This window comes from Salarias fasciatus, chromosome 16, assembly GCF_902148845.1.
Source record: "Salarias fasciatus chromosome 16, fSalaFa1.1, whole genome shotgun sequence".
Taxonomy (NCBI): domain Eukaryota; kingdom Metazoa; phylum Chordata; class Actinopteri; order Blenniiformes; family Blenniidae; genus Salarias; species Salarias fasciatus.
Genome location: NC_043760.1, coordinates 34,178,000 through 34,192,730, shown reverse-complemented (window position 1 = coordinate 34,192,730; position 14,731 = coordinate 34,178,000).

Here is a 14,731-nt window from a genome sequence, read left to right as displayed (position 1 = left end):
CGGCATGATCCCAGCGCTCTGAGGCTCAACTGTGTTCACGCAGGGAGACGCAGGAGGGGAGCGCAGGAGGGGCGCTTATGGGCTGACAGATTCGCGTCCTGTGCAGCGAGAGGGCATGCAAGCCCGGTTCGCCGCTACGATTCACTCTTGCGGCCGCAACACAGCAGAACCGCAGCGGAGGAGAGGCCGGCGAGGAAGCGGGGAGCCAAGCGCTGAGCGCGACGCGCTACTCCCTTGAGGAAGCGGTGTGCTGGTGGCATAGCTTAGCGCAGCGGCGGAAATCATCTGGCGCAGTGAGCACGGCGGGGTGAACGCCTGAGGCGCGCTCCGCACAGCTCCGCCAGGTGGCTGCGGCTGAGGGCTGCTGCTTGTCAGGGAGCCCTGGCGCCGCTGCAAGCGTGCTGGTCACCACTCCGCTATGGCATAGCGGAGGGAGGGAGGGAGGGAAGCGGCTGAACCACGACCATGGCTGAGGGAGGAGGCCCACCCGCCCTCCTGGCCTCGGGAGACGGGGGGCTCCCCGCGAAAGGGTTGCGAACGGGGCGTCCCAAGAAGTGGCATGGGCGGACACCTCGGGGCCGCGCACCAGCGATTTGCTGTCGCCGAAGTCGGTGGAGGCAATGTAGTCACGAGACACTACGGGCCGCCAGCCTCACCATTAATGCCGGAGTCCAACCGCTCGACGGCATGGATGCGAGACGGCATAATCCCAGCGCTCTGAAGCTCGTCGTGCTCACGCAGGGAGAGCTGACGGTGAGTCACTGGAGACGCTCCTTCCGTGCGTCACGCACGGCGTGAGGGCAAACGGGCCAGTTTGCCGCTATGATCCACTCCCGCGGTGCGAACTGCTGCGGAGGGAAACCGGCGAGGGTGGGGGGTGGGGGGGCTGAGCGCTCCCAACGGGGCGAACGCTGCAGACATGTTCCGTAAGCTCCGCGAACGGGCGCGGCGTGGATGCTGCTTGTCAGGAGGCCTGCGTGCTGACGCGGGCGCGCCGCTCAACCTCACACTCTGCTTTATGCAGTAGCAGAGGGAGGGAGAGGGAGAAAGCTTTGCCGGGCTTGACATGCTAGGGAGGGAGCATGGTCTTCTGTTACCACCAACGTGTCAGTCGACTGTTGTGGTCCTTCATCGAGTTGATCCAGGTGAGGGCCCGGTGGGCCGTCTCCTGATCAAACTCCCTGCCAAGTAGGTAGTACCTCAGGCTCTCCAGGGCCCACTTTATCGCAAGTCCTTCCTTCTCCACCACCGAGTACCTGGACTCTCGGGCAGTAACTTGTGGCTCAGGTACAGGACAGGCTGCTCGGATCCTCGCTCCCCTTGGGCCAGGACAGCCCCAAGGCCCACTTCCAAGGCATCCACTTGCACCAGGAACCGGCGGTTGTAGTCTGGGCTGTGCAACACTGGAGAGGAACAGAGGAGCGTTTTCAGAGTGCAGAATGCCGTTTCACACTCCTCGGTCCAGGTCACAGGATTCTTCTGATGCTTCGTGGTCAGTGCTGTGAGCGGTGCTGCAATTGTGGCGAAGTGTGGGACAAACTGTTGATACCATCCAGCCAGGCCCAGAAAGGATCGCACCTCCTTCTTGGTTCGAGGACGAGGACACTTCTGGATAGCTTCCACCTTATCCACTTGAGGTTGCACCTCTCCTTTTCCCAGCTGATAGCCAAGGTACAGAGTCTCGTGGTGGGCCCACGCACATTTGGCCACATTCAGGGTCAGCCCAGCCGCTTGTGTCTTTTCCATGTTTAACTGTAATCTGAGCTGAAGAGTCATTAACCTTAATGAAGTGAAACCCCTCTGCTAAATATGATCTAAAACAGGGATGGGCAACTTGAATGAAACTTAAAACAATTTTTTTTTTTTTGTCAACACTACCAGAGGGCCGCATCAGACCGCACACTTAACCAGGTATGATAAAACTGCCATTTTACGTGTTTGTATAATATATGTTTACTGGCCCAACACACAGTACAATAACTTCACACTTTCATGCTTTGAAAATGAGAATACAAAAGGTTTGAAGCCAACAAAAAATAACCACTTACTGTTTTCTTATTTATTTATTCATTTTAGTGCAAAGGGCTCTTATGAATAAAACATACAAATCAACCCTTTTCAAAGATGGCAGGGAGCTACAGAAAAACATAACATTGCAGTTGCAGAAATTTTTTTGTGAATTTTTAAACTACACTCTTTTTTTTACATTTTAACTTTCTCCATAAATAGATGAAAAATACAATCAACTCATCTCAAAGGCGAACGGCAGGGAGGCTTTGTTTTGTGCAGCATATTATAGTGTCGACTTAAATTAAAATCTTTCATTGCAGGTTGGGTCTCCAAGCAGACCAAGCACATAGGTTTGCCTTTACGTTCAGTAAACAGAAATTCTGCTTCCCATTTAACCTGAAACACTCAGTTTTCTAGTTTTCTTTATCCCTCGTTCTTCGCCATGGCTCTGTCTCTCTCTTCCTCACTGGTGGAGAACGCTGCTGGAAAGAAGGGCGTCTCCATTCACGGTGCCACCTGGTGGCCAGAGTTTGTCATTACAACTGAATCAGTGCGGCAAAACACACATTTTTTTTTATCATTTTCAAAAATTAATTTAAGGGCCGTACGGAGTGAGAGTGTGGGCCGTATGTGGCCCGTGAGCCGCCAGTTGACCATCCCTGATTTAATATATAATAAGTTCTTCTTGCAGCAGACTTTGCTTGTACAGAAAGAGATAAATGAATAAAGTTTGTTTGCTTTTAGGATTTCTGCCAGTAGTGGACATTCTACGATGGAGGACTCATTACACCACATAGCAAACACCAACACTCGCTCACTAAACCAGCCTATCGTGACTTTAACAATCAACATGACATCTTTATTTTCCACTACCATGTCCTAACCCTCAATGTCCCGATGTTTCCCTCCACATATGCCACAAAAAGATGGGTTGGAGTTTTAATCAGTTTCTCTGGCTTTACAACGCCTATGATGATGAAGAAAATTGCACAATCGTCCTTGCATATCAATGATAACTGGATGAAGGTTTGTACAGGAAAACGTGTTAGTGTACCCGAGTTCATGTAATCCATGACACTATGTAGTTAAACTTCTAAAATCCTACAGTCTGTCAAAGTCATAGGTTGGATGTAGATTTAGAGAATATTACATGCTCAATCCTAAATCCTAAACTCTTATTCTCGTTTCTGTTAATGCTGCACCGGTTTCAGGGCTTTGCTGTGTACAATGTGTTCCACAAATTAGCACCTGGTAGTGTTCCGGTGGTGATTCTGTGTGATGGCATGTCATCCTGCGGCGCCCCAGTGTTTGAAGCAGCAGATGAAAGAGAGGCAGACCAAAGTAGTTCATGATTTGATCTCTCCATCAGTGAAAATAGCTTGCTATGATAATCATTTCAGAAGACATGATACGATGCTGACTGATGAATAGTGTTGTCTGTAATTATATCTAAATTGATTTACGGGGATACATTTCCAGAGCGCTTTGGTGACGTATAAGGTTGCACCTGTTCGGCCAGATGGAGCTATAGATAGACCGCAAGGTATGAAGCATATGCACAATACACACACGGCATGTGTTAGTGGTAAAACTCCTTTGTGTGTATAGTTTGAATGACTGTGAATTTGGTAAAGAGTGAGCACTGATGTTGCTATTCGGTATTGTATTAACTGTAAACACACAAGTTGGTTTCCTTTCTTCACAAGGAGGCAGTTCACTAATGTTCAGTAACCTGAGTCATTGTTTACTTTTAGCGTTATTAATAAAGCAAATCTATTATATTTTTACATGCATATTAAATTTCCACATGTACACAGATGAAAGATTAACTGTTCTGACCTGACACGCTCCTGGATGGAAACGCTTGCGGTTGCAATAAAGTTTATGTTACTTGGTCAGTTGAATTTTAATACTGTGCCTCCGGGGGTCTGTTGAGAGGGTCAGCACAACCTTTTCCCGTCATTGTCGCTCCTCACTTTCAGTGGAGTGCAGATTACAGCAGGGTGGGCTTTTCACATTACAGGCCAGTGGAAATCTATAAGCAGGCCGGGCAGCGACCCCGGCGTGAGGGTGGGCTGCGGACGCATGTTCCAGATATCGTCACATCACATGAAGATTCCTCAGCACACACATCAATCTCTCAGCGCACGAATGGTGGGGACTCACACTCGCAGCATGAGCTCCTGGGAATGGTACAGCATGTATCAGCGCCAGAGTGTGAGTGCAGGTGCGTCAGATATGTGGCTCTGATTGATAAATACCCACTTCTAACATATCCTCCAGTATGACGCCAGGTCAGAATGAAGCCTGTGAGCCGGAAACATACACCTTCAGGTGGAAATGCACACATTTCATAACCTCTCATGAACACATTTCTCAGGATGCGAAAGCCAGCTGTGTGTTCATCTTAAAATACAATAACAAAACAATAATGATTCATTTTATTTATATAGCACCTTTGTAGAGCATCAGGTCACAAGGTGCTTTACAAAAACATAAAACAACAAGGCATAAAATCACAGAGCAGAAATCAACACAAAACAAAAAGAGATGAACAACAAATCACAGAAAAGCAAGTCTAAGAGGATAGGTCTTCAGCTGCTTTTTGACAGTGTCCGCTGATCTTTGATTTGGTGGGAGGGAGTTCCACAGAGTGGGCGCCACACCCTCAAATGTGCGGTCTCCTTTGGTTTTCAGCCTCGAATGAGGAACTACCAGCAGGCCCTGGCATGCCGTGGCACTGATGTTGAGGACTGGGCAGAATAAGAGATGGTGGTGTCTGTGTGGCCATTGAACAGGGACATTTTCATACATCCATTGCAGCATTTTGTTGTTCATTTGTAATTTTAACACTGGCCCCAGGGAAAGAGGTGGCGCTGCTCCACTGATCAGCTGTCAGAGGTCAGCATGTGTGAGTTTGACAGACGTTCAGATTACCTGGATGCAGTGTGTGGACCAAAGGCCGTGTGTGTATCCCTCTGTGGCGGACATCCAGCTAAATGGGCATCAGGTTGGCAAAAGTGATGCAAATGGATGAATGGATGGAAGGAAAGACCATTCAGAGTGTTAAACAATTTAAACAGGTGTTTGGTAGACCAGGTGAAGAGCAGCACACCAGTTCTGAGCCCCTTCAGTGGGGTGTGTGTGTGTGTGTGTGTGTGTGTGTGTGTGTGTGTGCTGCTCTGCCAAGTGCCTTGAAAGACCATTGACTCACTACTGACTTGATTGTATCCATGTGTGCATAGATGACTTATTGATTAAATATGATTTCTTTTCTGATGAAAAAAAAAAACATGCAAAATCATGACACGGAAAAGCATGAAGTCACCCTCACTCTGCGTAGTGACAGAGGAGTGTGCTGTCGGTGTGAGAGCCTGCACCACCTGGTGCAGTAGGAGGACATAAGGAGCGCAGTGAGTTTTGGAAGAACGGACTTCAACCTCAGTTCTTCTTTGACATGGACCCTGAGGTGAGCCTGCTGCTCGGCATTTGGGACCAGTTGTAGCTTCGCAGGAATCTAAACAGATGAGACACGAAAGACAGCAACCTTTGAAAGGAGGGAGACACAAGATGGAAGAGGTGGCAGCAGATCATCTGAGTCAGGCTCCGAATCTGTTCATCAAGCTTTGATGGTTGCGATCCGGTCGGTGTGACGGTGTGAGGTGTGGTCACCAGAAAATATCTGAACCCTCCAACGTCGACTGAAAGTTGAGGCCAGTGAACCCGGGTCTCACCACTGGGGTTTGTACCCGCTCTTCTTCAAAATGACAGTAATTCAGTCATTCAGAGATGTGAACGGTACAGACCCAGTATTCAGGGACCCACTGCGGGTTCTTCACCCCATCTCGCTGTTATCCATCCACTAACCTTTAGACTGCCACTGCTGCCCCGACTCCTCAATCTCAGCGAGCTGCAGCGCAGGAATGTGAAAGTCAAATAGAGGTGTTGAGGAGTCAGCGAGCCGGCGCTTGGGAGGGGTGTGTTAAAATGTGGAGCACCAAAGTTCACCTTGTTTTGGCCAAAGATACACAGACAGAGATATCCCGCGCCAGAGATTATATCTTTTTCAAAGTAAATAAATGGAATTATGATGTTTTCCTTGGCTGTCCACATTGTTTATAAAGAGGCAGAGAGAGCAGCCCGTTCACACTTTAGGTGATAACTACAGTGGGTCTTTGTGAAGGCCAAGTGCTGGACCCGGACCCAGCGTTTACCTTGGAGGCTAACATTCAGGACAACTTTGTGTGCAAAGTTGTCAGGATTTGTACCTTGTTTGCAGAGTGTAACCCATTTGTGTGTGTGTGTGTGTGTGTGTGTGTCACATGCAGCCTCTGTGGGTATATATTGTATTTTTAATAAGTAATGTGTTTCAGACTTTGGCAGGGTGTTTCCAGGATATGGATGTATTTCTGAAGCAGTGCAGAATCGCCTGCAAGCTGATATAGTTACAAAATATTACAGTTGTATTGGAGTACTAGATTGTTCGAGATTAGTAGTGATTCCAGTAGTTGCATGTAGTTAGCCTTGAGCAGTAACAGAAGATTTGAGAAGCTGTTAAACTGAAAGAAACTGATCTGAGCTGGTTGTAACTGATTACAGTCTGATGAAACTGTGAGGATCTTGTTAGTGCAGCAGTTTGTTTTCCTGTTCAGAGGTTAAACTGCCCTCTCTGCACCTACAGGGAAATGCTGTCGCCACCGCCGTCCTGCTCGTCTTTCAGGCGACTCGACCCGCTGTGACAACGTGGATGTTCACACAGAAAGCCTCTGATAAGAACTGACAGGCCAATAAAAGCAGAAATATCATCAGCTCCACCAATAACCACGGCCCAAAAATAAATATCCCCGCTATCGTGCTGGCTGACGCCTCTCCTCTACGCTGCCGTCCATCTTTTATAGAAAGGTGCTAACTTTATGACGGCAGAGCGTTTGAACCCACGGACGCCGCCGGGCCTTCAGGACGGGGTCCCGGCTCGTGTGAGTTTTCGGGCTTGTGGTCATTGTTGTGCCAGCGATGCCGACGGAACCCGGCGCCCGGACCGGCCCGGGCCGTCGCTCAGCACCCTCAGACGCTGAGGTGTTTACTGGCGGTCTTCACACGTGTATTCCAGTAGGTCCGCCTGCTGCAGCGCCGCACTGCTCTTTACGGCTGATAATCTTCAGACGAGTACACACCCAGCCTCATTTTTCACTTGTAGCAGGTCGACATGTACAACTGTGATTGTGGGAATTTCTGCTATTGGCCAAAAATCTTCGTTTATTTAATTAATTATTTAGCTTTCCTTTTATAGCGTAATATAAAAGGACTCAAGAAAAGGTTGTCTGGTGAAAAATACACTAAAGGTAAAAAAAAAATATCTCCGCCGCTGTTGTGAAATGTTACAGAAAATTAGTTATTTTGTGTTGACTGATTGATTGAATGGCTGATTTACTGCATTGTGCTTTCTTAAATACTGTACTGGCCCGAATATAAGACGACTCTGATTATAAGACGACTATTTTTCAAATATAATTATTTGAAAATAAAAATATGTTGAAGACAATAAGGTTACTCATAAGAGAACTTTTTATTGTACAATTATTTGAACTCAAAAACTCACAGCAGAGAGAACATTTCACGTGATTTAAGATAAAAAAATATTACTGCAGTATTAAATAAAAAATATATTCTCTTTCTCAAAATAAGAAACAAACAACAATTAAGAACCTCAAAGGTTCAATAACTGCATTAATGATGTAAATAACTTTATAACCATCAAACTCCAGTCCTGTTCAGCTTCATGAACATGAATAATTCAGCCTCCTGGATGCTGGGTTCAGTCTGGCCTGTAGAGAACAGTTCTTCAGAGAGGAAGCAGCAGGTTTCAGCTGCTCTGAGCTTTTATTACTTTCTCCTGAAGGCTGTAAAACTGAGACAAACCAGATAAACATAGAAGTGAACAAACACACAAGATGTACCACAGCATACATCACTGTCTGAAAACAACACAAGTCTGTGTTTAAAATCAGAGCCGCTAGCTCAATGCTAACTATTAATGGAAACTCCATTAACATGCTAATGGAATTAGCATCTGTGTTGAAACTTCAAAGCAAACCGACAAACTCACAAGTATCAGTTCCACCTCCATCCTGAACATCAGCTGAGTATACTCGAGTACTGACAGGCAGGTATTCTGGATGCTGTTTGAAATGAAGCTCAGAAAAACCAGCAGCAGCCACACTGCTCAGTCTTCTTCGCTCACTGCTGCAGGCTGACACTCTGTCCAGCTCACTAGCTCCCCCTAACGGGGGGCGGAGCCACTGCATGCAGCAGAGGGAGTCCAGCTCCCCGGGACTCTGGCTCCATCCAGTCCTCCATCCAGTCCTCCATCCAGTCCTCCATCCAGTCCTCCATCAGAGCACCACCCCGTTTTAGAGAAAACCATTCCTGGAAAAAAATATCCTCTTATATTCAGGCCAATACGGTAGTTTTCTAATAATAATTTACTCAACCCATGTTTATTGAGAATACATTATTGAAATTACATTGATATCTACATAAAATGATTTTTTTTTAATTACAAACTTTTTCTTACAAATATTTTTTTTATTTATATATGTATTCATTTGAATATAATAAATAGGCTCATTGTTGCTCTAACTACACTATACACTTATTTATTTATCTATATATTTAATGTTTGTATATTTAACAAAGCAAACAAATCAACACTAATGCGACAATGCAGATGTTCATGTTGTGTATTCATGTTTAATTGTGTATCTGCATTCATAGCTAAATCCTTCTAAGCATTTTCTTGGTCACTCATCGTGTCTGTCTCATGGCCAGTGTCTGGTGAAGACAGGCTGAGCAGTTCAGGGACCTGGGGGACGGTTGGAGAGCTGGTGTCCTCTGGCGGGACGGCGGTGAATCCTGCCGGTCAACCAGAGACAACCTTGTTTTGCTGTTGTCCAAACTGTTTGATGTTCTATTTCAGTGCACACTTGAAAGACCTCTCTGTCACATTAATCAGCGCCGTGGCGAATGCCAGGCAGTGTTTTCTGTCAATCCAGAGGCCTCTGCCTACACTGGCAACAATTTATTGGGAAAAAAAGTGCGGCTATATTTGTGGTCGCAACCTTTCGCTGGACCTCGCCAGCTGACGTCAGTTAATTATTTGTCCCCGCTGAATCTAATACGTTTTTCCTCTGTGCCAACACTCTGGGCATGGAGAACCAAGGTCCCTGCAGATACATATGGGCACACACTCACACATGCACACATGCTGACACACACAAATAAACACACCGACAGATGCAGCCTCTCGCTGTCGGTCAGTGCGGAAAATCAAACGGTCCGTCCATCTGCTGGTGTTATTCATAGCAACCAAACTGATGTTGCTACAGTAAAGATCTCCCCACATGAACCTGTCAATCAAGCTGCAGCGACCTAATGTTTTTATTGCCCCCCCCCCCCCCAACCCCCCGGACTTTTCCGGCTCACCTCATTTGCATTTTCCCTCTGTGCTAGCGTTGTAGTTTCATTGCCTCGGGTCAGTGGTGTTTATCTGTTTACAGCTTTCTTCAGCTAACTTTAGATGCCTCTGCACTCATCAAAACATGGCCGCAAGACTCCAGAACTTTATGTTCCAGAGACCAAAGGCCAAATGCATGTCTGACTGCCGGAGTGAATGATGGCATTGGTGGAGAACCTGAGGACAAATTACAGTTGAGCAGTTTCCCGCGGGTGCTGCCGAAATGTGTCACTACTCTGGATCGATCCAGATCTTGCGTGTAACAAAAACTGAAAAGGTGCTCTGTGCGATTTGTACGTCACGGTGGGTAAAAACCCACATCTGTTTAGACCAATGTGTGATTTAGTGTTGTGGCTTTAGGGGAGAAAAGCCAGGAAAACTTGATAAACCACACAAATCCACCATAACCACAGAAAGCCTCCGTAAACTAGAGTAATGCTCAAATGAAGTGTGAGAAAAAGGGGGAAACGAATGACTTTGTAATACCTTTAACGACACGGTTTACTCTAGGATGAGTGTCGTGTTTCCGAGGAAATATTGTCGCGTCCAAAATGTGGGGCGGCATTTGTCTCATTTTGCACGCTGACTTATGCTTCGGTATTACACTGGAAATAGTTATGCTTGGATTTCAGGCTGTTGTGATATTGCACTGACCTTCTCCTTCACTGAAACTACGCTGCGCTCCGACGGGATGTGTTTATTGCCCCTGCATTCCTGCGCAGGAAGACCCAGACTTATTTGAAGCCTTTCCCAACACAAAGCGCTTGTTTTTAGTTGTGACGACACTTTTAGCCAATCGTGAAAAAGCAGGGCTCAGCAGCAGAAGCGTCTGTCGCTCTGATGACTTTCTATCACATAAACTTCAGTTGAGTATTTGTTTTTTTGTCCCAAGGAGGATCGTATTTCAATGATTTTTAACTTTTCCTTTTCATAGCTGTTGAGCCTACATGAAAAATAAAGCTTCATCTTCATAGTTAGTTGTCAAACCCCATAACAGCCCAGGAGCCCTCATTCTAAATAGAAGTCATACATGAAAATGGCAAAGCATATATCGATTCTTGATTTCAGTTTAAGTTGGTTCTGTTTATTTCTTCTTTTTGTTCTTTCAATTTTTTATGTTTTACTTTTACTTGTATCAACATATTATTATTATTATTGTTGTTGTTGTTGTTGTTGTTGTTAATATTGTGGGAGAGACATTTTTCAGGTTTTTTTCTTTCATGTTGAAGGAAAATCTGAATTTCCCTGCCATCTGCAAGTTAATAATTTGAGATGTGGATGTTTCAGGTTTAAAGGTCACCAAGTGTTTTCAGTTGTGCTGCTTATTAGATCAGGCTGGAGCCTTGGTAGGGTTTGTTACGCCACTCTTTTTATCCTGGTATTTCTCAGTTTTTGGGATAAATGAGATAATTAGCCAGTATTTTTCCCTCTCAGCTGATGTGTTACGAGCAGGCCAAGGGACAAGGACACGGCTTTGAGTGAGTCTGAAGGGTTCGGGGCTCCTCCTAAACTCCAGCTCTCCGGGGTTCCCAGATTTCAGAGGTAGAAACCGACTAATGAACTGGAGGCAGTTATGGGACAAAAGGTTCATCTGAGCTGCTGAACCTGGTCCAGCAGGCCAGCTAAAGCTCGGACCTGTGGGATCAATATTTTTCCTCTTTGAAAGAATGGTTGCACATAGTGTAGAGTTTGTAAATCAGGTTTTGCCATCCTGTCAAAAATATTTAGTCCATGTTGAATCCAGTGTTTATAAAGATGGATAAAACGTTGGTGGCGCCGCGCACAGCGTTCTGAAATCCTGTGTTGATTTGAGCAGGACGTCTCCATAGTGAACGTTTGACACCAGATGTAATGTGATTGGTCCAGCCTGTCACATGACTGCATCACGTGGACAGAGGAGGAGCGGTGATTGGGCGATTCATGCAAAACTTTAACTCATCAAATAAAATCAGCAGAAGACTTCAATGAAAATGTGGTCCAGACGACTCGGTTACAGAAACGAGACACAGAGACCAGGACATCTTCTGGAACCAGGTGCTTTTATAGGTTTATTTTTATTTGCGCTCTGAAATGTTTTTCATTTAATTTTGAATGGGTCCCAATGAGACCCGGACTCTTTTTGAAACCAATCATCGCCCCCTGCTGGAATTTCGCCAGTATTACAGCTTCTCTGCACTTCGGTATTATCTTCAGGTCGTACCGTCGTTGAAACTCTCCTCCCTCTCCGAGTGTGTCGCTGGACCGGAGGACAGAAAGCTGCTCACTGATTGGACCGTTCCATTTCTTGCTATCAAATCAGATAGAGGTGAAAAGACAGGGACAAAATTCACAACCCTCACACTCACACCAGGTTTTTATGCTTCGCAACTCAAAGCAGGATGTTGCAAAAGAAATGTTTTTTTCCACAAATGCAAATCTTTTTTTTTTTTTTTTTACAGCTGCACAAATCCTTTCTGACACGTTCACTAAGTTGAATTTTTTGTGCAATTTTTTTTTACAGCATGGCAAGCGTTGGGGGCGTTGGGGGTGGGATGGGGTGGGGGTGGAACTCCAACAGGTGGCTAAAGCAGTGACTTCAGCTGGTTTCTGGGAAGGGGGGATCAACCTGCACTACCCCGTCACACAGCAGCAGAACAAGTGCCTCAGCTCGTCCTGGGCCAGCTGCCGGCACACTGAAACTTCTTGATTACACAAAGGCAGCTCGACACCGACGGGCTCAGGTGGGATGTCATGGAAAAGCTCTCAGGGCTTCCTGCTGCTGGATTCCCAGTGAGGGAATGGCTTCCCTTTTGGAACTTCACAGACCCCCAATCTCGGCCGCTTCTATAAAACCCGTCTTTAAATGCGATGCGGGCAGCAGGTGGAGGCTCCATGCCATGCCGGGAATGTGGAGCAGGGGGGAAAACTGTGGGGGCTTAAAGATGCCCCTTGGCACGGCGGAGGAGACCTCGGCGGGGTTGCCCTTTAAGCTGCACGGTCAGTGAGAACGAAGTTCAGCTTGAAGTCTCTACATGTGAACCTGTCACTCTAGCAATCTGGAGGCTTGGCGGGGAGGAGGGGTGTGTGTGTGTGTGTGTGTGTGTGTGTGTGTGTGTGTGTGTGTGTGTGTGTGTGTGTGTGTGTGTGTGAGTGGTGGATTTAGATCATTAGTTCTGGGCTGCCCAGGCACACACTCACATGTGTCTGGAGAGTCACTGAGGTCTTTCTGCTAATTATAGGCTGAAATCTGACAGAGAAAAATTAGAGGGAAAAGGGACAGCTGCAGCGTCCCGGGGACGGCCGAGGGAAGAGGAGAGGGCAGAGCGGGGGCTCTGATTTCTCTCTAAATCCTCAAACCCCCTCCTTCCACCAAAAAAACAAATTCAATCGTCCCGGTGTCCTCCTCGCTCCCTCCTCCCCTCCCACCACGACCACACGGCCTCCCTCATGGGCTCAGACAGAGGTCAGAGGTCAGTCCCAGATGGGATCGCCACAGGTTTCAGGGGACGTCCCATCTTTTCCCTGAACTAATACCATTTCCTCAGGAGAGCTTAGCCAGCAGCCAGAGCCGCCGTCAGACCTCCCCGGTGAGAGCCGAGCGCCGTGGCGTCCGACGCGTTCTGACACATGGCCCTGCACTCACACCACGAGGGACAGCATTCTGTCCCCAGAGCAGGTCCAGCAGGAGGACGGAGCACCTGTCTGATGAAAACACACTGCGCCGAATCAATGGCATGCACTTCATATTTAACCACTGCGAAGCTGGTTACATTGAGCTCTCTCTCCCCTTCAACTGTGAAATCATCCATTTCATATTTTTATGAAGCTGAGCAACAGATTTGACAGTCCATGGAAGCTAAAAGTAAATAAACTTTCAGCTTTTAAGTATTTATTCAATGTGAAGTGTGTTCAGTGACATGTCTGTCAGGGAAGCTGCTTTTCTTAATCAAAGGCTGAATGTAAATGTGTGAGCTGGCCGATCGTCGGAGTCCAGGAAACCACCACACCGCCTGCTCCCCCGCAGAGCAGAGCGCTCCGATGGGCAGGAGTTATCACCCTGCAAACACATCTCCCATCATGCAACAGCTCATAACGGCTAACTGATCCACAGCTGATATTTAGAGAAAGGAAAGATTTGTGAGCAAAAGACTGTTTTCTGTATCAACTCAAGGAAAGGAGTCTCTTTTCCTTTAGCGAACAAATCAACAAGGAAGAAACCACGAACCCGGTTCAGCCCTGTTCACTCATTCTTACCAGAGGATTGGGGAGATGAGACCAGCTCAGGCGGGGGGACGTCCACTAATGATTATGAAATACAAGATCAGTTTTTACTCATGCATGAATTTGTGAAGCATAATGTCTTCTGGAGAATCGTGTTTTCCTTCTGAAATTTTCGAAGGAAAATTCTGGTTTGTAAGGTCATTGGTAAAAAAATAACTTTAGGTCATAAAGCGGCTTTGAGTCAACATGTCCAGTCTGAACATAATGTATGTTTTTTTTTTTCTGTTGAAAGTAATCCTGAATCCAGCTGACTGCTTGTGGTGTTAGAGACGTTTCCGTCCTCGCTGTCCACTCCTCCTCTCTGAAACGGCGAGCAGAGGAGTGCTGGACATGCTCCTCGTCTCCTCTCGCCTTCATAATGTGCCAGTGTGCAAAATGTTTCTCAGTGTTGGTGTAATATTGTAAGATGATTATCTTGTTACAGAGGTTTCTGTGATAATGTCCTGAGCTTGCCTCGGCCGGGCTTAGCTGTCTTCCAGATCAGACACAGTAGCCGAGTCCAGATTGCTTCCCTCGCCGGTGTGATTGACAGGTGTCCACCAATCCCCCCCTGGCTTTGCGCCGGAGATCCAAAGAGACTGAGCTGAGGCCCCCGGTGTGGTCGCGACTGACCTTGCCCGGTTCATCAATAGCATTCATTGCTCGCAGGCTGTGTGCGACAGGTGCTGGAGCCCGAACCCTCCAACCTAAATCCTGCTGGTTTTTATTGGTCCCTCTGCCGCTCCCCCATCCCCGTTTCCTCCGGGGACATTAAGGAGCTCGGCTCAGGTCTCCTCTGGCTCAAATTAAATGCCTGTGGTTAATTAGCTGAGGCTGCCATTACCAGCAGAGGTCCCCAGGCCTGGGAACTCGTACACCTCCCGTCTGAAGCAAGGCAGCATTTGGAGTTTCTCAATCAATCCCCGAACATGTGAAAAGATGTACTTTCTGCCACAAACTGTGACTTGA